This window comes from Lathyrus oleraceus, chromosome 1 (genome assembly GCF_024323335.1).
Source record: "Lathyrus oleraceus cultivar Zhongwan6 chromosome 1, CAAS_Psat_ZW6_1.0, whole genome shotgun sequence".
Lineage (NCBI taxonomy): Eukaryota > Viridiplantae > Streptophyta > Magnoliopsida > Fabales > Fabaceae > Lathyrus > Lathyrus oleraceus.
In genome coordinates, this window is record NC_066579.1 from 161102041 (window position 1) to 161120680 (window position 18640).

Below are 18640 nucleotides of genomic sequence, written 5' to 3' on the forward strand. Positions count from 1 at the left end.
GAATTTGTTCTTTTAACTTTTAAGGGTGCGTCTCACACTTCTAAAAATTTCTAAATGCTTTTCATGTATTCGAAAATGAATCTTTGGATGCACTTAAAATCACACAAATATCTATTTTTTTCCAGATTCACCCTATTTTAAATCAAATATGATCTGGAGATGCATTTCCGTAACGTTTCAAGGGGTTTCGAAGATGCATTTCTAAAATATTCTTTGAAATTGTTAAAAGGTATGGAAAGAGTGTTAATTGCACAAAGGGGATATTTCAGAGATGCATATCAGGAAATTCCCCTAAATGCTTTCAGCGTAGTACAATTGTTTTAACATTGTAACTTTTTGCGATTAAGTTATATTAAAGTAAAATTAAATTATATTAAATTAAAAAGCCATACATTACTAAGTTCAATACATATCATTTGTCTGAAAAAAATACATTCAAGAATAAACTAATGAGATTGTCTAACCCATGTCTTCTTCTAGCCTGTATTGTAAGACATCACGTGCCTCGACACTCATGCCTTTTATGAGGGCTAACTGATGACTATTTTTCTCAAAAGTTTTGCCTCTATGTCTGATATTTCCATCTCCACAATACATCGATAAATCTTCGACACGTCCTCATCGTTGTTATGATAAAGTGTGACACCTATAAAACCATGTCATGTAGCCGTCAACATAAGTCCATTATAAAGGAGTCCGCACTCTGCAATACTCCTTTGGTACAAAGTGACTCTCGAAACCCTTAAGTATTACATCGAGATCGCTACGGTGGACGATGGGAGGAGCAGACTCTAAGGGGTGTCTCAGAATAATCTACAAATAGTCAAACTGACGCATCACTGACTCAGACAGATAATGATACATAAGAGATGACCCACAAGTTATCCATATGAAGTATAAGGAGATGACGTCAAGCTGACGCGTCTCGTGGTGACCTCTGTATGGGCAGAAGAAAATGTCATATGATACATGACAGTCAAGATACACTCTGAATTGATCAATCGTATTATTCCCTTTGTACGGGATAAATGCGGTAGTACATGTCCTTAGTGTAGGCAGACAAAATTTTCCATCCGGTGATGCGAGGGAAATGGGAGATGATCCATCCTTGAAAATGATTCAAATATAATATTAATAACAAGTGTAACAAATGAATTATAAAAATATTGGTAATTTATTACCGCAAACAACGTGCACCTCCCTGTCATTTGCTTTATCTTTTAAAGATAAGCCTTACCCAACTTTGAATACAGGTTGACCAAACAAATGACCCTCTAATTGTGCTCGTGAATTGCCATCAAGACTATGAAGTATTGAAGGTAAATCACGTCGACATAGGTTGCATTTTTGTCCACAAAAATGGACGTGTCAACAAAGAACAAAAGGTAACACCTCAATGCACAAGTTCGATGGTACTCAACCTGCATATCATCACCTTCGACATCCAAAACCCACTGCAGGTGGTATTTATAAAGCTTTTCCAAAAAACAAAATCTAGCACAAGCACCTCTTGTGTCAGCTACCTCGTTGGAGACCTTTGTTAGGTCAACCCCCAAATGGATGACCATCATCTCGATGGCTTCCTCTCGACCGATCATTTGTGGCTCAATAATTTTTCTTTAATGAGAAGATGCAAGAGGCATGAGACGTCATCCAGGGTGATGGTCATATCGCCAATAGAAAGGTGGAAAAATGACGTCTCCGAATGCCACCTCTCTACAAATTCCGCCTACATGTCATGGTTTATGGTCACGTACGCAACAACACATAAACCAACAAGATCAAAATAACAAATAACATCCCTGAACCAATATGCAATGGGTTGTTCCAACTCCAATATCTTCCGGCCATGGTATACCGATTTTAAACATGTACGCTAATGTAAAAAAAATATCACCATCAGTCACGATTCTATCAATTTAAAACATATGTAAATATATATAAAAGTAAATAAATATACCCCTATTTCCTAGACATGTCTACCAACATAATATGCATAGAGATGAAGTAAGGATGTGTCAAATGGGCCTCCTAGATAACTCTCTAAAGAGACATCAACAACGGGTTCCTCATGGGCTTCACGTGTTGTTTCATCATCTAGGGACTCGCGGCCTTGTGAAGTAGAGGAATGAAACAGGCGGGTACATGAAGTAGAATTAGATGGTTGGGAACCTCGACACTGTGAAACATCAAATAAGGGTTTATCAACTCGTGGCCTCGTGGTCTTGGCTGCGGAGGCCCTATCACATCGTACATACGCGATTTGGGACACATGTCCGAGCCTGATTCTGTCAGGGTTGTTTCCAACCATTGCCATGTGTTAAAACCAGATAGACAAATAAAAAATGCAACCAACATTCTACCATGTCCAAATCTGGAGATACATATCCGAAAATAGTTTAGAAAGAATCAAATGATGTATCTCCGGACAAAGCTGCGATTTTGCAAAAATGACAGAAATGCCATTGTAATCCTAAACTCCAAAAAACATTCAATGCATGTCCATTTAGGCTACGTATTTTGACTAAACACTGTCTAATGTAACTTAAACAACTTATTTTTCCTAAAAAATCATTCAAAACAAAAAAATGAATGATTTTTAAAAATGAAGAGAAGTTTGAGTGTACTAAGAAGGTTTGCAACAATGAAGTATAATGTTGTGAGAAGCTTGATTGAATAAGAAACTTGAATGACTGAGGAAGAACACCCATTGGTTTTTTAAGTTTAGTGAGTTTTAAGACAAATGAAAGAGGAAGAGGGAATGATATGGCGTAGGTTAAGGTATTAACATCGTCCGAAGATGCATCTCAGTACCATCTACTGAACTTTGAATTAATGGTATTTACAGATATGTATCTTTGAAAATACCTCATACACATTCGAAGATGTATCTTTGTATTAACTTTTAACAAAACAAGAACTTCTTATCAATTTGCACCGAGGAGTGAAAAAATATGGACCCGAATATGCATCTTTAAACGACAGAAACATATATGACTTTTCACGGTGGTAGAAGAGCACCCTTAAAGATGAAAAGAGCAATTCCCGTGATTTATTGAGACACTCTTTAACTCATTTAACTCAAATATATTGTCCTAACTTCCTTTCATCTTTGCTAAATTTTTTCCAAAAAATATATATTAAAATTAAAAGAAAATATCAAACAATGCTTTGAAAAATAGTCACCTAACTTCCATTTAATCTAATATAATAATGTAATTCTCTTTTTGTTTCAAAAATTTTCATTTAAAAAAAGTTAAAGAAGAATCAATATGACAACCCCAAATTCAATCCGCATATTTTTCAAATTTCAATATTATCTCTCTTGCCTAACTTCCATTTATAAATTTTTTATTTTTTTATAAAAAAAAGTTGTTCACAAAAATTCTTCCATATCCGATATTTTTTGCCAATATGAAATTTGATATTCATTTATATCATATATCTAAAAAAATTTGGTGTACATGTTTTACATATAATTTTTTTTTAAAATCTGACACACCACATTTTTGAAACATCCCTAAAAAATTAAAGTACCTATGTATTCATTTTTTAAACCAATTATCATGTAATGATCATAATTGTGGCGACACTTTTGTATCACTTATAATGATTTAAAACTTATATAATTATCTTTCATATGTTGTAATAAAATAACTCCAAAATAAATTATTATTGATATATCGTATTTGTTTCCTTAAACAACATGATGTCTCATATTAAATTTAAGATTACAAAGAACATTTCTCTGGTAGATCTGAAATCTAAATAGAAGAATCTCTAATACTATACGGACAATCAAAGAATGACTAAGATCGAATATCATTCCTCCACAATCGATAATAAAAGGAAGATTAAGTTCAATAAATTTAAACAGAAGACACATGCAGGTGTAAGAATTGTGTAGACTACATTTCATCATTATGTAACCAAGAATCCAATTGAGCTGAATGCGATACTTGTGTGATCTAATAACAATATTTTAAAGATGATGAAACATTTTAAACCATTTCTTGATGATGAAATATCATGTTAAATTTAAGTTAAGTTCATATTATGTTAGATCCATTTTAAGTTATGTAATGTCATTTTAAGTTCTATGTGTCGATTCATGTAACAACATAAATCTCATCATTTAGGTTTATAAAAGCTACGAGGCTGTGACATGTCACACCATATGATAGAGGCTGTGACATGTCATAGGAATGCCTTTGAACATGCGAATGTTCAATAACAACTACACGCTCGGTTGAAGCACGAGGGATGGAACTTCTCCATAAAAACCTAAAACGAAGAATTTAATTGTTATGTACTCTATGTAAAAAAAAAAAAGTAGAATATCAGCAAATCAAAAGTGATTCTCAAAATAATTATAATTAAAGTTAAATATTTTTTACTAAGAATTGAAATTGACTGATGGCATAAAAAAAATAATGATGTATATACGTTAAATTCTAAATTAAAATAGTGGATACAATTTTTTTAAATCTCTTCCTTAGCATCATTGTACATCCTAGATTAACTTTTCATATAATATTTTTATTCATATTTTATTTTGGAGAAGAATATATATATGACAGCGTATTGCTAACAATGTTCTAAGAGCATTTTCTAAGAAATTTCTAATAAAAAACTTTCTAATAAAATTATTGTGTAAATAGTAATTACATCATTTTTCAATACAATAGTTACCTCTCGTTTGATTCATCAAGGATTCTCTACTTATTATAGCAATAGAATATTACCCCAACGACTTGAAATTCTAGAGTCATCTTAGAAATAAATATATTGCTAACCACATCATAGGCAATAAAGTGGAACATTGAAGCATTCTCCTTGCACAAAACCATGCGAGTCTAAAGTATCATGAATATTAACTTGACCCTTCTTTTTGATAGAGAATATTGCATCAATATTTGGCCCTTTGTGTGCACACCAAGAGTATAGGTTCTAAACTTATGAGATAGTAACTTTAGATGACTCAAATCTAATTAACTTGACTTCACGTGTGAGATAAAATGGTTGGTCTCTTTTTTACTTGGGAACTCCTTAAAATATTACTCTCTTTATACCTAGCACCATCTTTGGCTTTTTTAAATTTGATATGGCTTTTCAACTCATGAGATGGTAACTTTAGATGATTCAAAACAATTTTTTTAATACAGATACGTTACTAAGTTAATTTGTGAGGTGAGATTTTTTTTTTAATGGGGGATACTATGCAAAGAAGGTTTAATTTAGTCATAGTTTATATGTGACGGATTTTCAGATATTTAATATAAATTTCTTATTTAATTATAGTTTAAATTTGATGAAATTGAAACTACTCAATTATATTTTTTAAAAGATTTATGTATTTTTTTTCTATCATAGTATATGTCTGGTGCAAATAAAAATTAAATCTTAAAAATATTACTCATACATTTAAAATATGCAAATAAAAATTAAATCTTAAAAGATATCACTCATAAACGTTTGATTAAGATTGGATAATCTAAATTCAAATTTTATATTATAGCCATCAATATTTCAAGTGCGTGAATATATCGTCAAATAGACCGATTATAATGAATTTAATTTTGAATATATATATATATATATATATATAATATATATATATATATATATATATATATATATATATATATATATATATATATATATATATATATATATATATATATATATATATATATATATAAAAGAGAGAGAAAGAGAGAGGGATTGATTTTCTCAAACATTGCTTATAAGGCTCACGATAATATTACCTAATAAACTAACTTATAAGATTAAGTTAAATCCAATTATTATATAAGAATATTCTTAAAGTATATTCTATAACATGATTAAAAAGAATAGTTTCCCTTATTCATATAAAATAAAAAGATAATTATATCTCCATTTACCATTACCAATATCTTGATTTTGAAGACTTTCAATAAATCAATCTCTACAATAGAGGCAAAACTAGAAAACCCTAAAGCATATATAAATAGGCTTTAAGCGTATCTTTTAACCTTTTAGTATCTTAGTAAAAAGAATGATTTGGTTGCCTTACACGGAGACAAAGAATTCTATGGAAGTACATGAATTGTTCAATGTATATGAAGATACTAGGTATTTTCTTAATGAATATTAAACTAAACAAAAGTATTGTCACCACCTTTGCTATGCTCCAATTGAAAAGCTAAGCATATAAATTAATTATTTTCTCCAATTTTGAGGCACCATGACCAATTTTTGCAGCCCAAAAAGTGATAGTTTAGGTAAATGATAAGTGCTACTAAAAATATTTGTTTAATAATCACTTCCTTTCTTTTGAAAGCATTAGTGTTTGGAATTGTTGGAAACCAATTAGATGAATAATTAGTGGGTTATTAAATATAAATTAATTAACTTTCCTAATTAGCATAATCTTAGGTTTCTTGTCTTTGTGGACTATTATGTACATTAATCTTAGCTTATCCTATATACTTCCACTAATCACTTGTGCTGCTATAAATAATAAAAAATAAAAAATAAACATTTAGTGCTAGCTACTATATTAAAGAAAAATTGAAAAAAAAACACTCTGACACAAATGTTAAATGCATGATTAATTTAATAAAATAATAGATTCCATTAAAAAGTATATAAAAAGAGGAAGAAAAAAATATTGAAAGGAAAATCCACAATATCTTAATCGCAACTAGATCCTAGCCCTATAGATTAAATTACTTAAATAATTAAGGAAAACAGATCATGGATCTAGATATTAAAAAAAGATAAATCCACCATGTCTATTGGATCCTCTCCACAATTTCTGTCATTAAATTAATGAGTGCTCTATTAAATTAATTAAGAAATGTTATACTATACATGATAAATTTTATATTACTTAATGTTACGGACGAATAAACGTCCAATAAGATCAACTTAAACTGAAGGCCTAACTCAATTCCACATCTCTCAAGTTGACAAACATGGACGTTCTCACATGGAAGTCATGCACTAGAGCGGGATATAACTCCATCTCAACTGTTGAATCCATCTAACATTCTCTCGGATGAGAAGTTATATTCATCGGAGACAATTCTAAGTGTCGTTCATATATAAGTGTAACTCCGCGTCACACTAATGCATAATTGATTACACGTTCCTAAGTCCAATCTCTTTAATTTTGTTGATTTTAGTGTTGAAGTGTTAATCTTGTAAGTACACTCCCCATTCGATTGTCAAAGACTTCCACTACCGTACCAAAGACTTTCCACCGAGAACTTGATCAATTCGCTATTTATTTTATGTTCCACTTTAGAATAGTGACATATATGAGAATCTTTCCTTAATTTTCGCAAAAATCCACACCAAATTTCTCTAATTCCTTTCGTTGCATTACCACAATCGTTTCTGTCAGCTGATTTGATCATCTTTAACTTTTACAAATGTCAACAATGATAGCCTCCAAAGCAAATCAATCCATATGTCATAACAATACCTTTTCTACACCAGACGTCTGATCATTCTTCCTGACGCTACAAGGCACTATAGCATCAGCCCTCACATTCACATCTGAAGATCCATTTCCTCCATTCGAAGTAGGTATTCCCATTATGGCGAATTTTCTAGTTGTCGCATCTCTTAAGATCCTGGGTTTGTAAACAGTTGGATAAGTAACTTTTCAAGTCACGTTGTTATTTTATATGCTTCAACACGAATTCCAATGTTAAACGTCGAATTAATCCCCATGTCACAATCAGAGGCGGTTGAAATTGCTATGTTGGTAAAATTGTGATTTCATTTGTATTTTGATGTTATGTCTCATTTTAGATATTTTTTTATTTATTGTTATATTGTAATTTTGATTTGACCGCTTTGTTGTAATTTAGTTTTTACCGTTTATCATAGTGATGTACCTTACACCTATTTTTTATTCTCACTTAGGTTGAAACTATGCAATATTTTTTAAATTGAAAAAAATGATAAAAATTCAACTATGTGTGACTTGAATCACAAGTTAGAAGTCTTAAAATAAGATATTTTTTGTGCTTGATTCGAATAACGACTTTGCCTGATTTGAATCAAGAGTAAAAGTTAAATTTAGAAATTGTCATGGTGGACTTGATTCAAATCAAGGTTTTTTCTAAATCGAATCAAATTCACTTTAATTCGAATCACATATCATGGTTGATTCAAATCATGCATGGACAATTTTTTTGGAAGTCGCCTCTGATTGTGTGATTCAAATCAAGATCCGAATCAAACACACTAAACCCAAATTTTATCATCTTGATTCAAGTAATTCTTTCACTTGATTCAAATCATAATTTTAGATCTAACTCGAATCAAGTTGTTTATTTTTGACATATTTTATGCCTTATCTCTAGAATATATATTATTTTTCTTTCTCTCTCTAGATGGACTAATCCATCCATTTCATAATCCTTGAAAAATCAAGAGTGTTCTTTCATTCACAAACACTTTCTCACTCAACTCAAACTTAAAGAAAAATTTCATTGAGTGTTGATTTCGTAAGTTTTAATTAAGTGTTGTGTGAGATTCTTCTAAAAACCAACCATCTTAAACCTTTAGCCAAAAACCTCATTGTTGTGGTTGCTCAACTCTAAGATTGAGTGTGAATGGTAGTTGTAAGGCACAATAAAGATTCTATTTTTTGTGAAGCTTGTTGTGTATTCTCATATTGAAGGATTAGATTGTGATTATGAATTATGGAGATTGACTTTCAACAAAAAAAAAGACCTTAAATGAGGTTCAGCGAATTAGACCACGTGCTCGATACATGAACAACGTCCAAACGTCAAAGATTTCCTCAAAAATGAGTCACCCATCATAATCCTTGATGGAACACGATCAGACTAATCAAAATCAAAGAAATAGTCATAAATATTTGCACGTCCTATTAGGTTATTCTAGACTATATATATATATATATATATATATATATATATATATATATATATATATATATATATATATATATATATATATATATATATATATATAATCTCAAGGATGAGATTAAATTATTTACAAATCACCGACAAAAGAATTCTTGCTTATTTCAGCGCAATTGAGGTACTCCAGTTGTGCTAAAAATGAATAAGCAAAGTAAATATCTTTATGTCTTTATCTCTCTTAGTATTAAACAAATTCACATAAATGTCATTGTAAGTGACTAAAATTTTGTTGTATGTTTACCTTAGAGAGTTTCGAGATAAGAGTATCATTGGGGTTGACAATGAACCGAACCAACTTGAATATAATTTGAAATTCGATTCGACAACTAAATCATTGAACTAGGTTCATGAACCAAATGAGCTAGTTCGTTAACTAATTGAGCTGAATTTAAACTATGTATAGTTCGACTTGTTAGGTTTATGAGTCAACTCGATTATATACGAGAAGGGTTATATTGGCTCTAAGATTAGGTTTAAAGACTTACTACAAATCTTAACATTCTATTTTCTTTAAATCTTGTCGTTTAAATTGATCATTTATATTCTCGAATTTTTAACAAAAATAACCCATTTTTTCAAGGAAATCCCCAAAATACCTCTGGTTTCAAAAAAAATCTCAAACTACCCCACTTTTAGGAGGAGGTGCCAATTGAATTGGAGACTCCTCTTAAATACTTGAATGGAGGCGCCAATTGGATTGGCTAGGGCACCTGCCCTAGCCAATCCAATTGGCGTCCCTGTGTAGTACTTAAGAGGAGTCGCCAATTTAATTGGCGCTTCAGTGTAAAATGATATTTTTGTGTTATAATTAGATGCGTTGTGTGAGTAATTGTTCCACATCTCAAATAATCATTTGGCAATCATGTTTGGTGTTCGTCACCGATACGAAAAGGTGATTTATGCGAGAGACAAACCTCAGATGCTGATGCTGTTCTGGAACATCACTATGTTCGATCAACTGAAGAGAGAGTTGGTTCGTTGGTTAGATGGGAAAATACCAGAAGGGAAAAAAATTAGAAGTATTGAGAGACTTGACAGTATCTTTGGTTGGGTGCGAATGAAGACTGATAAGGATGCTAGGGAAATGATGTTCGGTCGAGACGACATCAATTGATTATTGTAATCAGTTAGAATTATTTCTATTTTCAGATAGCTTATTTTGTACTGATGTTTGTTGTGAACATCGTTGTAACAAAAACTTAATGATATATAATGATTGAAGGTTACAGAAATACAATGTTACAAAAAGCTTATGACCTAGATGATGTTCCTCGATTGAGACAGTTGTTCTTGTTGTGTCCTGGTTGTCGACAGATACTACATAATCTTATCATTTTATCCGCCGAATCCATCTCTATCCTGATACGTGTGCTGTTTGGCCTTTCTTTTTTCTTTCTACGCATCTCGTCATTGTGCCAAACAATATCACCTTTATATGGAGGTCAGTATTCCTCCATTGGTAGTACCGAGAAGCTTTGATTATATACATTCATGACGGTGACGGCCTTGTACACATCAGATAAATAGCTATAAGCATCTTGACGAGTATAAGCGCATGCTGCAATGACATGGGAGCAAGGTATGCGGAAGGCCTGGAATTTTCCATAATCGCACCAACTTCTATTTAGTCTAACATCGTAGGCTAAATTTGGTCTCCCGTCGTTGTGGTCCATTGTTTCCTGGACGCTGAAATTTTGCCTATGACGGTCAAAGACGGTTACAACGTGTGTGCTAGCTTTGATGCTCTCCTCTTTCACGACCTTCATCCAACACTCACTGAATACTTGCCCGGACATTAACACCGCACTCCATCTTTCACCTCTGGTTGCGAACGTAGAAGCCAACCTATAATAGGTCGATCTTACCAAGGCAGTTATCGGCAAATTTCGAATTCCTTTGAATACCCCGTTCATGCATTCCACAAGGTTTTTTGTCATGTGGCCCCATCGACAACCTCCATCAAATGCGCTTGTCCACTGCTCTATTGATATGTTATTTAGCCATCTCTCTGCGTCTTCATTAGACAGTCTAATTTCATCACGATAATATTGAAATGATGGTTGAGTTAGAGCATACCCAGCATTCACCACCTTCTTGCCAAGATTCTTATCTTTTATAGCACGCATGAAGTTTTATGCAATGTGTCTGATGCAATAGACATGGGTAGAAGGAGGATCATGCCATCCGTTGTCATGGTTGTTGTAGGCACTCTCAATTGCAGCATGTCTATCAGAAATTAAATAGAGATTGGCTTGTGGAGCCACATGCGTTCTGAGATGTCAAAGAAAGAAACCCCATCCACCAGCCGTTTCACCTTCAACAAGAGCAAAGGCAATGGGAAAGACATTATTGTTGCCGTCTTGTGCAACCGCCATGAGAAAAGTACCCTTGTATTTGCCGTATAACCAAGTGCCATCAATTTGAATAATAGGTTTGCAGAATGCGAAACCTTTGATGCACGGGTCAAATGCCCAAAAGAGACGATGAAAGATTTTATTACCTGTAGCACAGGTTCCGTCTGGCATCATGGCTGGCAATGTCTCCATAATTGCCACAGTTCCCGGGACATATGTTTTTATTGCCCATAAAAACCATGGCAATTCCTTGTATGAATCCTCCCAGTTGCCGAAAACTTGTTCAACAACCTTTGTCCTTGCAATCCAGGCTTTCTTGTAAGATGGAGTATAATTATATGTTGTTCTGATATGGGATATAATTATACTCACCTTCACGGATGGGTCTTTATTAACCAACGACAAAATGTCTTGACATATCAACGCTGCATTTAGTTTCAGGTGATCTTGTTCAATGTTAGTTGCAATGCAACTGTAAGGTGGGTCTATTGAAGCGATCTCCCATGAGTCGTTTTTCTTTTTGTAAGACGCAACCAAACGAAACTTACAAAGCATGTTACGATATTCGATAACATACCTTCTAGAATCAGTGCGTTTCACTGTAAAATCAGCAGAGTTGTTCATGTGGAATTTTTTGATAGCCATAACACATTCTTCTTTGGTACGAAACATGTCTCCCACCTTTAATTCGCCTTCTGATCTCGGATACGGATTATAGAAAACACTGTTGGATGTTTCATCGTGTGCAGATCCATATTTGTCATATGTTGAGGTGGATTATAGACATGAGTATGAGGTATTGGTGGTGGTTGATCATCATCTTCAATGTTGTTGTTCAACATGTGATTAACTTGTATCTCAGTCTCCTCTTCTTCTTCATCAACGACATCCACTTCTGCTTCTGCTTCTAGGTTGACGTCATCTAACCATTGTGGATCAAATTCACCAGATTCATCCTGACTGGTTATTTGAGACTGTTGAGATGGTATACATGGTTGAAGAGTAATGTACAACTCAATCTAGTTGCAGACTGAATGTTCATGACTAAAAAACATGTATTCAACATCTTCATCGTCTCGTACCTTAAGGGGGAAAACTTGCATTGACTATTCTAAAAAAATATTGAATTTTGATACGTGATCTTTGACACAATACCCGTTCCTATACATGATTGTATTCTTTTTTTCAAATGCAAGAAGGTTGTATTTCTCTTGATCGTGAGTCTAATGGTATCAGTGTTTCAAAAACAAAAACCATATAGCTCAAACTCGTATGTTTCACCGTTGTAGTGAATGTTGTCACTGTATAATGATGAAGATGACATTATGCAGATGAAAACTATTTTTTTACTGCAGATGAATGTGAGTGAAGTGTCTTTGATGTTGATAGTAAGACACTTAAATAAAGGAGTGAAGTGTCTCACATGCTAGCTAGTTTGAAGTGATGTGTTGCACATGCAAGCTACTCCGAAGTGACGTGTCGCACATGCAAGCTACTTCGAAATGATGTGTCAACCATGCAAGCTGCTAAGAAGTGACATGTTTAGCATGCAAGAGAGAGGACAACCACGTGTCAGACATGTCCATATGGACCCGATGATTCAACCTTATGTTGAACTCGCCGATTTTGGTCATATAAGCAAGATTTTATCTTGGTCCGTAGATAACAAATTCATTCCAGCTTTATGCGAAAGATGGAGACCAGAGACGCACACATTTTGGTTTCCAACCGGTGAGTGTACTGTGACGTTAGAAGACGTCTACATGCTTTTGAGACTGCCCATTGAAGGTAAGACTGTTAATGGTAAAACCAACTATGCAAATTCAATTGACATGGATCTCTTGGAAACTGATTTGTTAGATGATAACGCAAGAGGTCAAGGTATACTACTTTCACGCCTTAAGTTGTACTATAATAGTTTATACTTAGATGAGCATTCTACCGAAGACGCTCGAATAATAAAAACTAGGTGTTATATTATGCTGTTAATTGGCTCGTTTTTATTTCCCGAAGGTAGTGGTTTTAGCATGCATATTATGTATTTACCTTTACTTAGAGATGTAGATAGAATAGGAAGTTATAGTTGGGGATCTGCTTGTCTAGCCTATCTCTATAGCTCCTTGTGCAAAAACTCACACAAAGACACATCTACATTTTCTGGATGTGCTGTTTTGCAACAAGCATGGGGTTGGTCAAGAATACCGTCCCTAGCACCCGTCAACAACAACCCTTTCACATTTCCGTATACATAAAAGTAAGTTGTTTAAATTGCTATATCTTTACTTACTTCTTAAAAGATTATTATCTCTAACTAATATTTTTTGACTTTTTCGTGTAGATGGTATGCACGTGGTATGAGTTACAACAGATGTCCAAGACACTGTATTACTCAGTATCGCAACCTGTTGGATCACCTTCGACCGACAACGTAAGGAAAATAACTTAATAATTTTGTTATATTTTGTTAACTTCTTCTACCTAGATTATAATCCTATCTTCTTTCACAGTTCAGTTCATTTGGCGTCCATACCTTAATTTGGATCATGACCATCAGATCAACGCTGAAGACGCGGCCGTATGGACTGCATGCACACCGATAATACGGTTCACAACTGCGGAGATGCACAACAGTGATCGTGTGAAGCTGCAGTTCGGTATGCCCCAAAACATCCCAGATCCCCTAGCTAGCCTAGGATAATGGAATCTGCGCAAAGTTAACGACCAATGGAACTTCAATCCATGGCAAAGCTTCGCAAGATCGGAGTGTCGCAAATGGAAGCACCGTCGTGACCATGTGTTAACTGACCCAGTCATGCCAACTGAAGAAAAACCAAATCGTACTTATATGGCTTGGTACAGATCGGTTGGTTTTCAGTTCATCGTCGAGGATATGTACTTGTACGATCCACGCCATATGACTTATACACCTGACACCTCAACATCAAACCCCTAACAACAGTGTCAGACCGGATACACACAACCCCCTGTCCGTCAAACGTTCCGTTCAACCAACACACAAACATACAACCAAAACATACCATACACCCAACCCCAATACCAAGAGCATACCCCATACCACCACCAACAAATTGACCATCAACCTGAGACTCAACATCGCTTCGCACCCACCCCATCACCCTACCAAAGTCGCCTAAGCCAGAACACCCAATGATCATTCAACACCAACCACCCCTCCTCCTACCATAGCCAAGAAGCCCAAACCTCACAAAACCAAAACATCCAACAACCCTATCTCTACCAAACACCCCAACAACCTTTCCAACCTTTCCTCGACGCATCGTTCACACTCATGTCTCCCTCCAACCGTCCCGATCGCCCATCAATGAGTCAACCACAACCCAACTTCTCTGGCATGGGTCATGAGCTCAGCTACGGCGGTACACCATCGATGCATACGGAAGACTATGCCGATTTGTCTGACTACCTCAACAGGCCTTCTCCTGTAGTTGGAAGTGACACTCCTGGCCCCTAAGATGCTCAAACACCGGTACCGAATCATCAACGTGGGTTAGGCCCACGGGTTAGGGTAGCTAGAGGATGTGGGACCTGAGGCCGGTTAGGTGATCCCGGTCATCACCATTAGGTTTCTTTGTGTAAACGGCAAATTTTATTAACATCAATTGGTCCTATATCAAATTTATCTATCACGTATACCATTTACAAAAAAAAACATCATTTTACACTGAGGTTCCAATTGAATTGGCGCCTCCTCTTAAGTACTATACAGGGACGCCAACCCAATTGGCTAGGGCACCTGCCCTAGCCAATCCAATTGACGCCTCCATTCAAGTATTTAAGAGGAGTCGCCAATTCAATTGGCGCCTCCTCCTAAAAGTGAGGTAGTTTAGGATTTTTTTTGAAACCAAGGGTATTTTGGGAATTTCCTTGAAAAAGTGGATTATTTTTGTAAAAAATTCTATATTCTCAAGTGAGCAAATTATTTTTAAAAATAATTATACAAATAATATCAACGTCATATAAAAAAATATTACATATAGTGATTAACGATTAAATTTCTTTATTTATAAAATTCTTATATCAAATAAAAATATCAAATATTTTTGAGAAAAAAAATTAAATTCCAATCTCATAATTTTTATTTTATTTAAATATTTCTGTATAAAAAAATATTAATTTAAAATATTAAATATATAAAAAAATAGACTTAAAAAATGGTTTTTAAGTCCATAGAACAAGCGAGCTGAACATAACGAAATGAACTGAGTTGTTTGTGAATTTAAAATGAGTCAAATTTGAACTTAAAAATAAATTCGAATCTAATTCGAATCGAGTTTTGAATTGAATCAATTTTTATCGAATAAAGTCAAATTAAGGTGAGTTCAACTCAACCCGACTCATTTCCAGCTCTAAGTACCACTTAATGCGCCTTTATTTTATTTTGGTTTTAACTTGTTAATTCCTAAAATATATGTCTCCTAACAATTTCGAATTCGGCGGAGATTTAAATAAAATTTGATAAAAATTTTATTCTAGCCAAACTTAATTTAATTTTTCCTAAAAAACTATCCTTAACAATACTCATTATTCGCTTTAACTCAATTATTTGATATCTACCTTCCATATTTGAAATATATAATCTCTTAGATATGCATATTTATGTATAAACTCGTGCACAACTATATGATATTTTAGTTTAATTGTGGATGCCACGAAAGAACTTTGTTAAAAGTATTAAAACTTATGCAACAATTGAGGTATTAAGAATAAACATATGACGTGTTTGATTCCCCTCTAGTTACCAAGTACATAAAACAAATATTAAATATACCAAAGAGGAAGTGGGGTTACTTTCATTTCTCTATGATGAAGTATCATTTAATTATTGATCACATATCCTACTATATTTAGGTGAGGCAAGACTGTGGTTTTACCCATTGCAAAGTTGTTGAAAGAGTAACAGTAGTTGCTGTATCTTAGAATTGATTTGAGTATGATACAATCTTACAAAACTGAGAATGAATCCCATTATAAAGATATGTTTGTCATATTTTATCTATGTTTAGATTATAACTCATTTGATGTGAGAATTACAAATGGCTCATTAGTATAAATATAATTGGTTGATGGCTCAATAGAGAAAACTTAGTAGCAAACAAATGGCTCAACAGATTTTAGATACATTCTAAAATTACAAATGGTACAATAAAATCAAATTAAATTTTGAATATATATATTTTAAGAGAAAAGACACTAGTTTTCATATCTCAATATATATTTTGAGTGTCGAATATGAAAAAATATTAGTTAATATGTATAATTAAAAAAAGGGAAAAAGCTCGCAGTTGAATTACAAAAGAACCATTTACATAAAGAGGGTCAGAGTAATAAAATAATAAGCAACATAAAAACAAAAAATTAAAATAAAGTAGAAAGAAAGAAACAACTACATGCAACCACCAAAATATAGAAAAAACAAAAGGATAAAACCCCCAAACCACTCACGCAGTGAGACACCACCTAACATGGACCAAGCTAGAGCTCAGATATACCAAATCCACCAGCATCAAACCAAAAACAAAAAGAAACAATTGCGCACCACTAAGCATCAGGAGTCCAGGTCAGAAATCTCAATGCGCAATTGATTCAGGCACATGATCGGGTTCTGAAAGCAATCGTTGAAGGAAAGAGAAAGTCCAAAGGAGATTTATTATGAAACCAACTCCATTTAAAAATACCCTTATCCTCCACCTCTTTTACATTTGTTGACGAGCTAGTAAAGAAACTTATCATTACGAACATAGTCCACACCACCGCATGCCAAACCATTCTAAACCTACCTTTATTTTTAACCTTAAGACCTAATGAAAGAAAAACTTCAAAAACAAACATAAGAACATTGGGAAGAGCCAACTACACCCCTAACGACCTAAATATTTATACCAGACACTAGAAATCAAACTACACGTCGTAAATAGATAGGAGACCGACTCAACCCGATCTCGACAAAGGGTACAAAAGGCCCCCTTCGAATAAATAAAGACCTTCCGCTTGAATACGTTTTTCTTCAACAAAAACCTATTTCATAGAAGTTGCCAAGATAAAACAGCCACCTTACAAAGGCCCCAACTCTCCCTGATTGAAGGTAGAGATGGGAACACGTTATCTCCAGCCTCCTTGGAGATAGAACCACAACCGGATTGGACTTGATAAGCAGACACCACAGAGAAGGGACCATCTCTAACATGTCACCAAACCTACCTATCAAAGTCTGCATTAAGATGAACCTCTTAGAGATCCGAGAAAAACTTAACAACTGTAGGTTCTTCATGGAAAAAGAACGATCGTATCCATCTAAGATCCCAAATGATCCTCTCTTGATCATAACTCCCTACCTCACCCACAATCCCATCTTGGATTTGGGAAATAGAGAAAAGCCTCTAAAATGTAATCTTAAGGAGAGTACTACCTAGCCAAGAGTCTCACTATAAGTAAGTCAAAAGGTCAAACTCAAACCTCTTAGCCAAAACCAGTTCAAACCAATTTAGAGGATCATGTTTCTTGAATCCAACCATAGATACTCCTCACCGCCAAGTGGAAAAATTGTGACGCTCCAAAAACCTACCCCCGCACCAGGATGAGATAAAAAAGGCACCATAATAGGCACAAATAATGTCTGACCATAAACTACAAGAACCCGTTAAAAGTCTCCATCTCCATTTGGCTAAAAGGGTTATATTAACTTGCCATAGATCTTTAACACTAAGGCCCCCATACTTCTTAGGTTTACAAACTTCGAACCACATAAACCTAAAAAGTTTAGAAATCCCTTTCACCCCTTCCCAAAGGAACCTCCTTTGAATCCTAACCAACTTCTTCCACACTTTCACATGCATCTTTAGAAAAGAGATATGTTCTCTCCCTAAAGTAGATCATTTGATCAAATTGGGTAAACAAGTTGTTCTCAAAACTACAACAAATTGACATTAACAATGCCTTCATCAATGGTTCACTGCAAGAAGAAGTATACATGCACCAATCCCATGACTTCATCAATTATGACAAGACCTTGGTATGCAAACTTCACAAATAACTTTGTTGTATAAACAAGTAACAAGGAAGTGGTATGAAAAGCTACCCTAACCTTTATTTCATTTTGGTTTGTGTCAAGAAAGTGTGATCACTCTCAGTTCATATACTTTTATAGAGGTATCATCGTGTATGTTTTATTCTATGTAGATGATATCTTAATTACATGTTCTCTCAAGTTTTACCTAAAAAAGTTAGGAAGGCGTGAATACTTCGTGGGCATTAAGGTTAAATATCATGAAAAAGGGTGGATTCTCTTGTCCC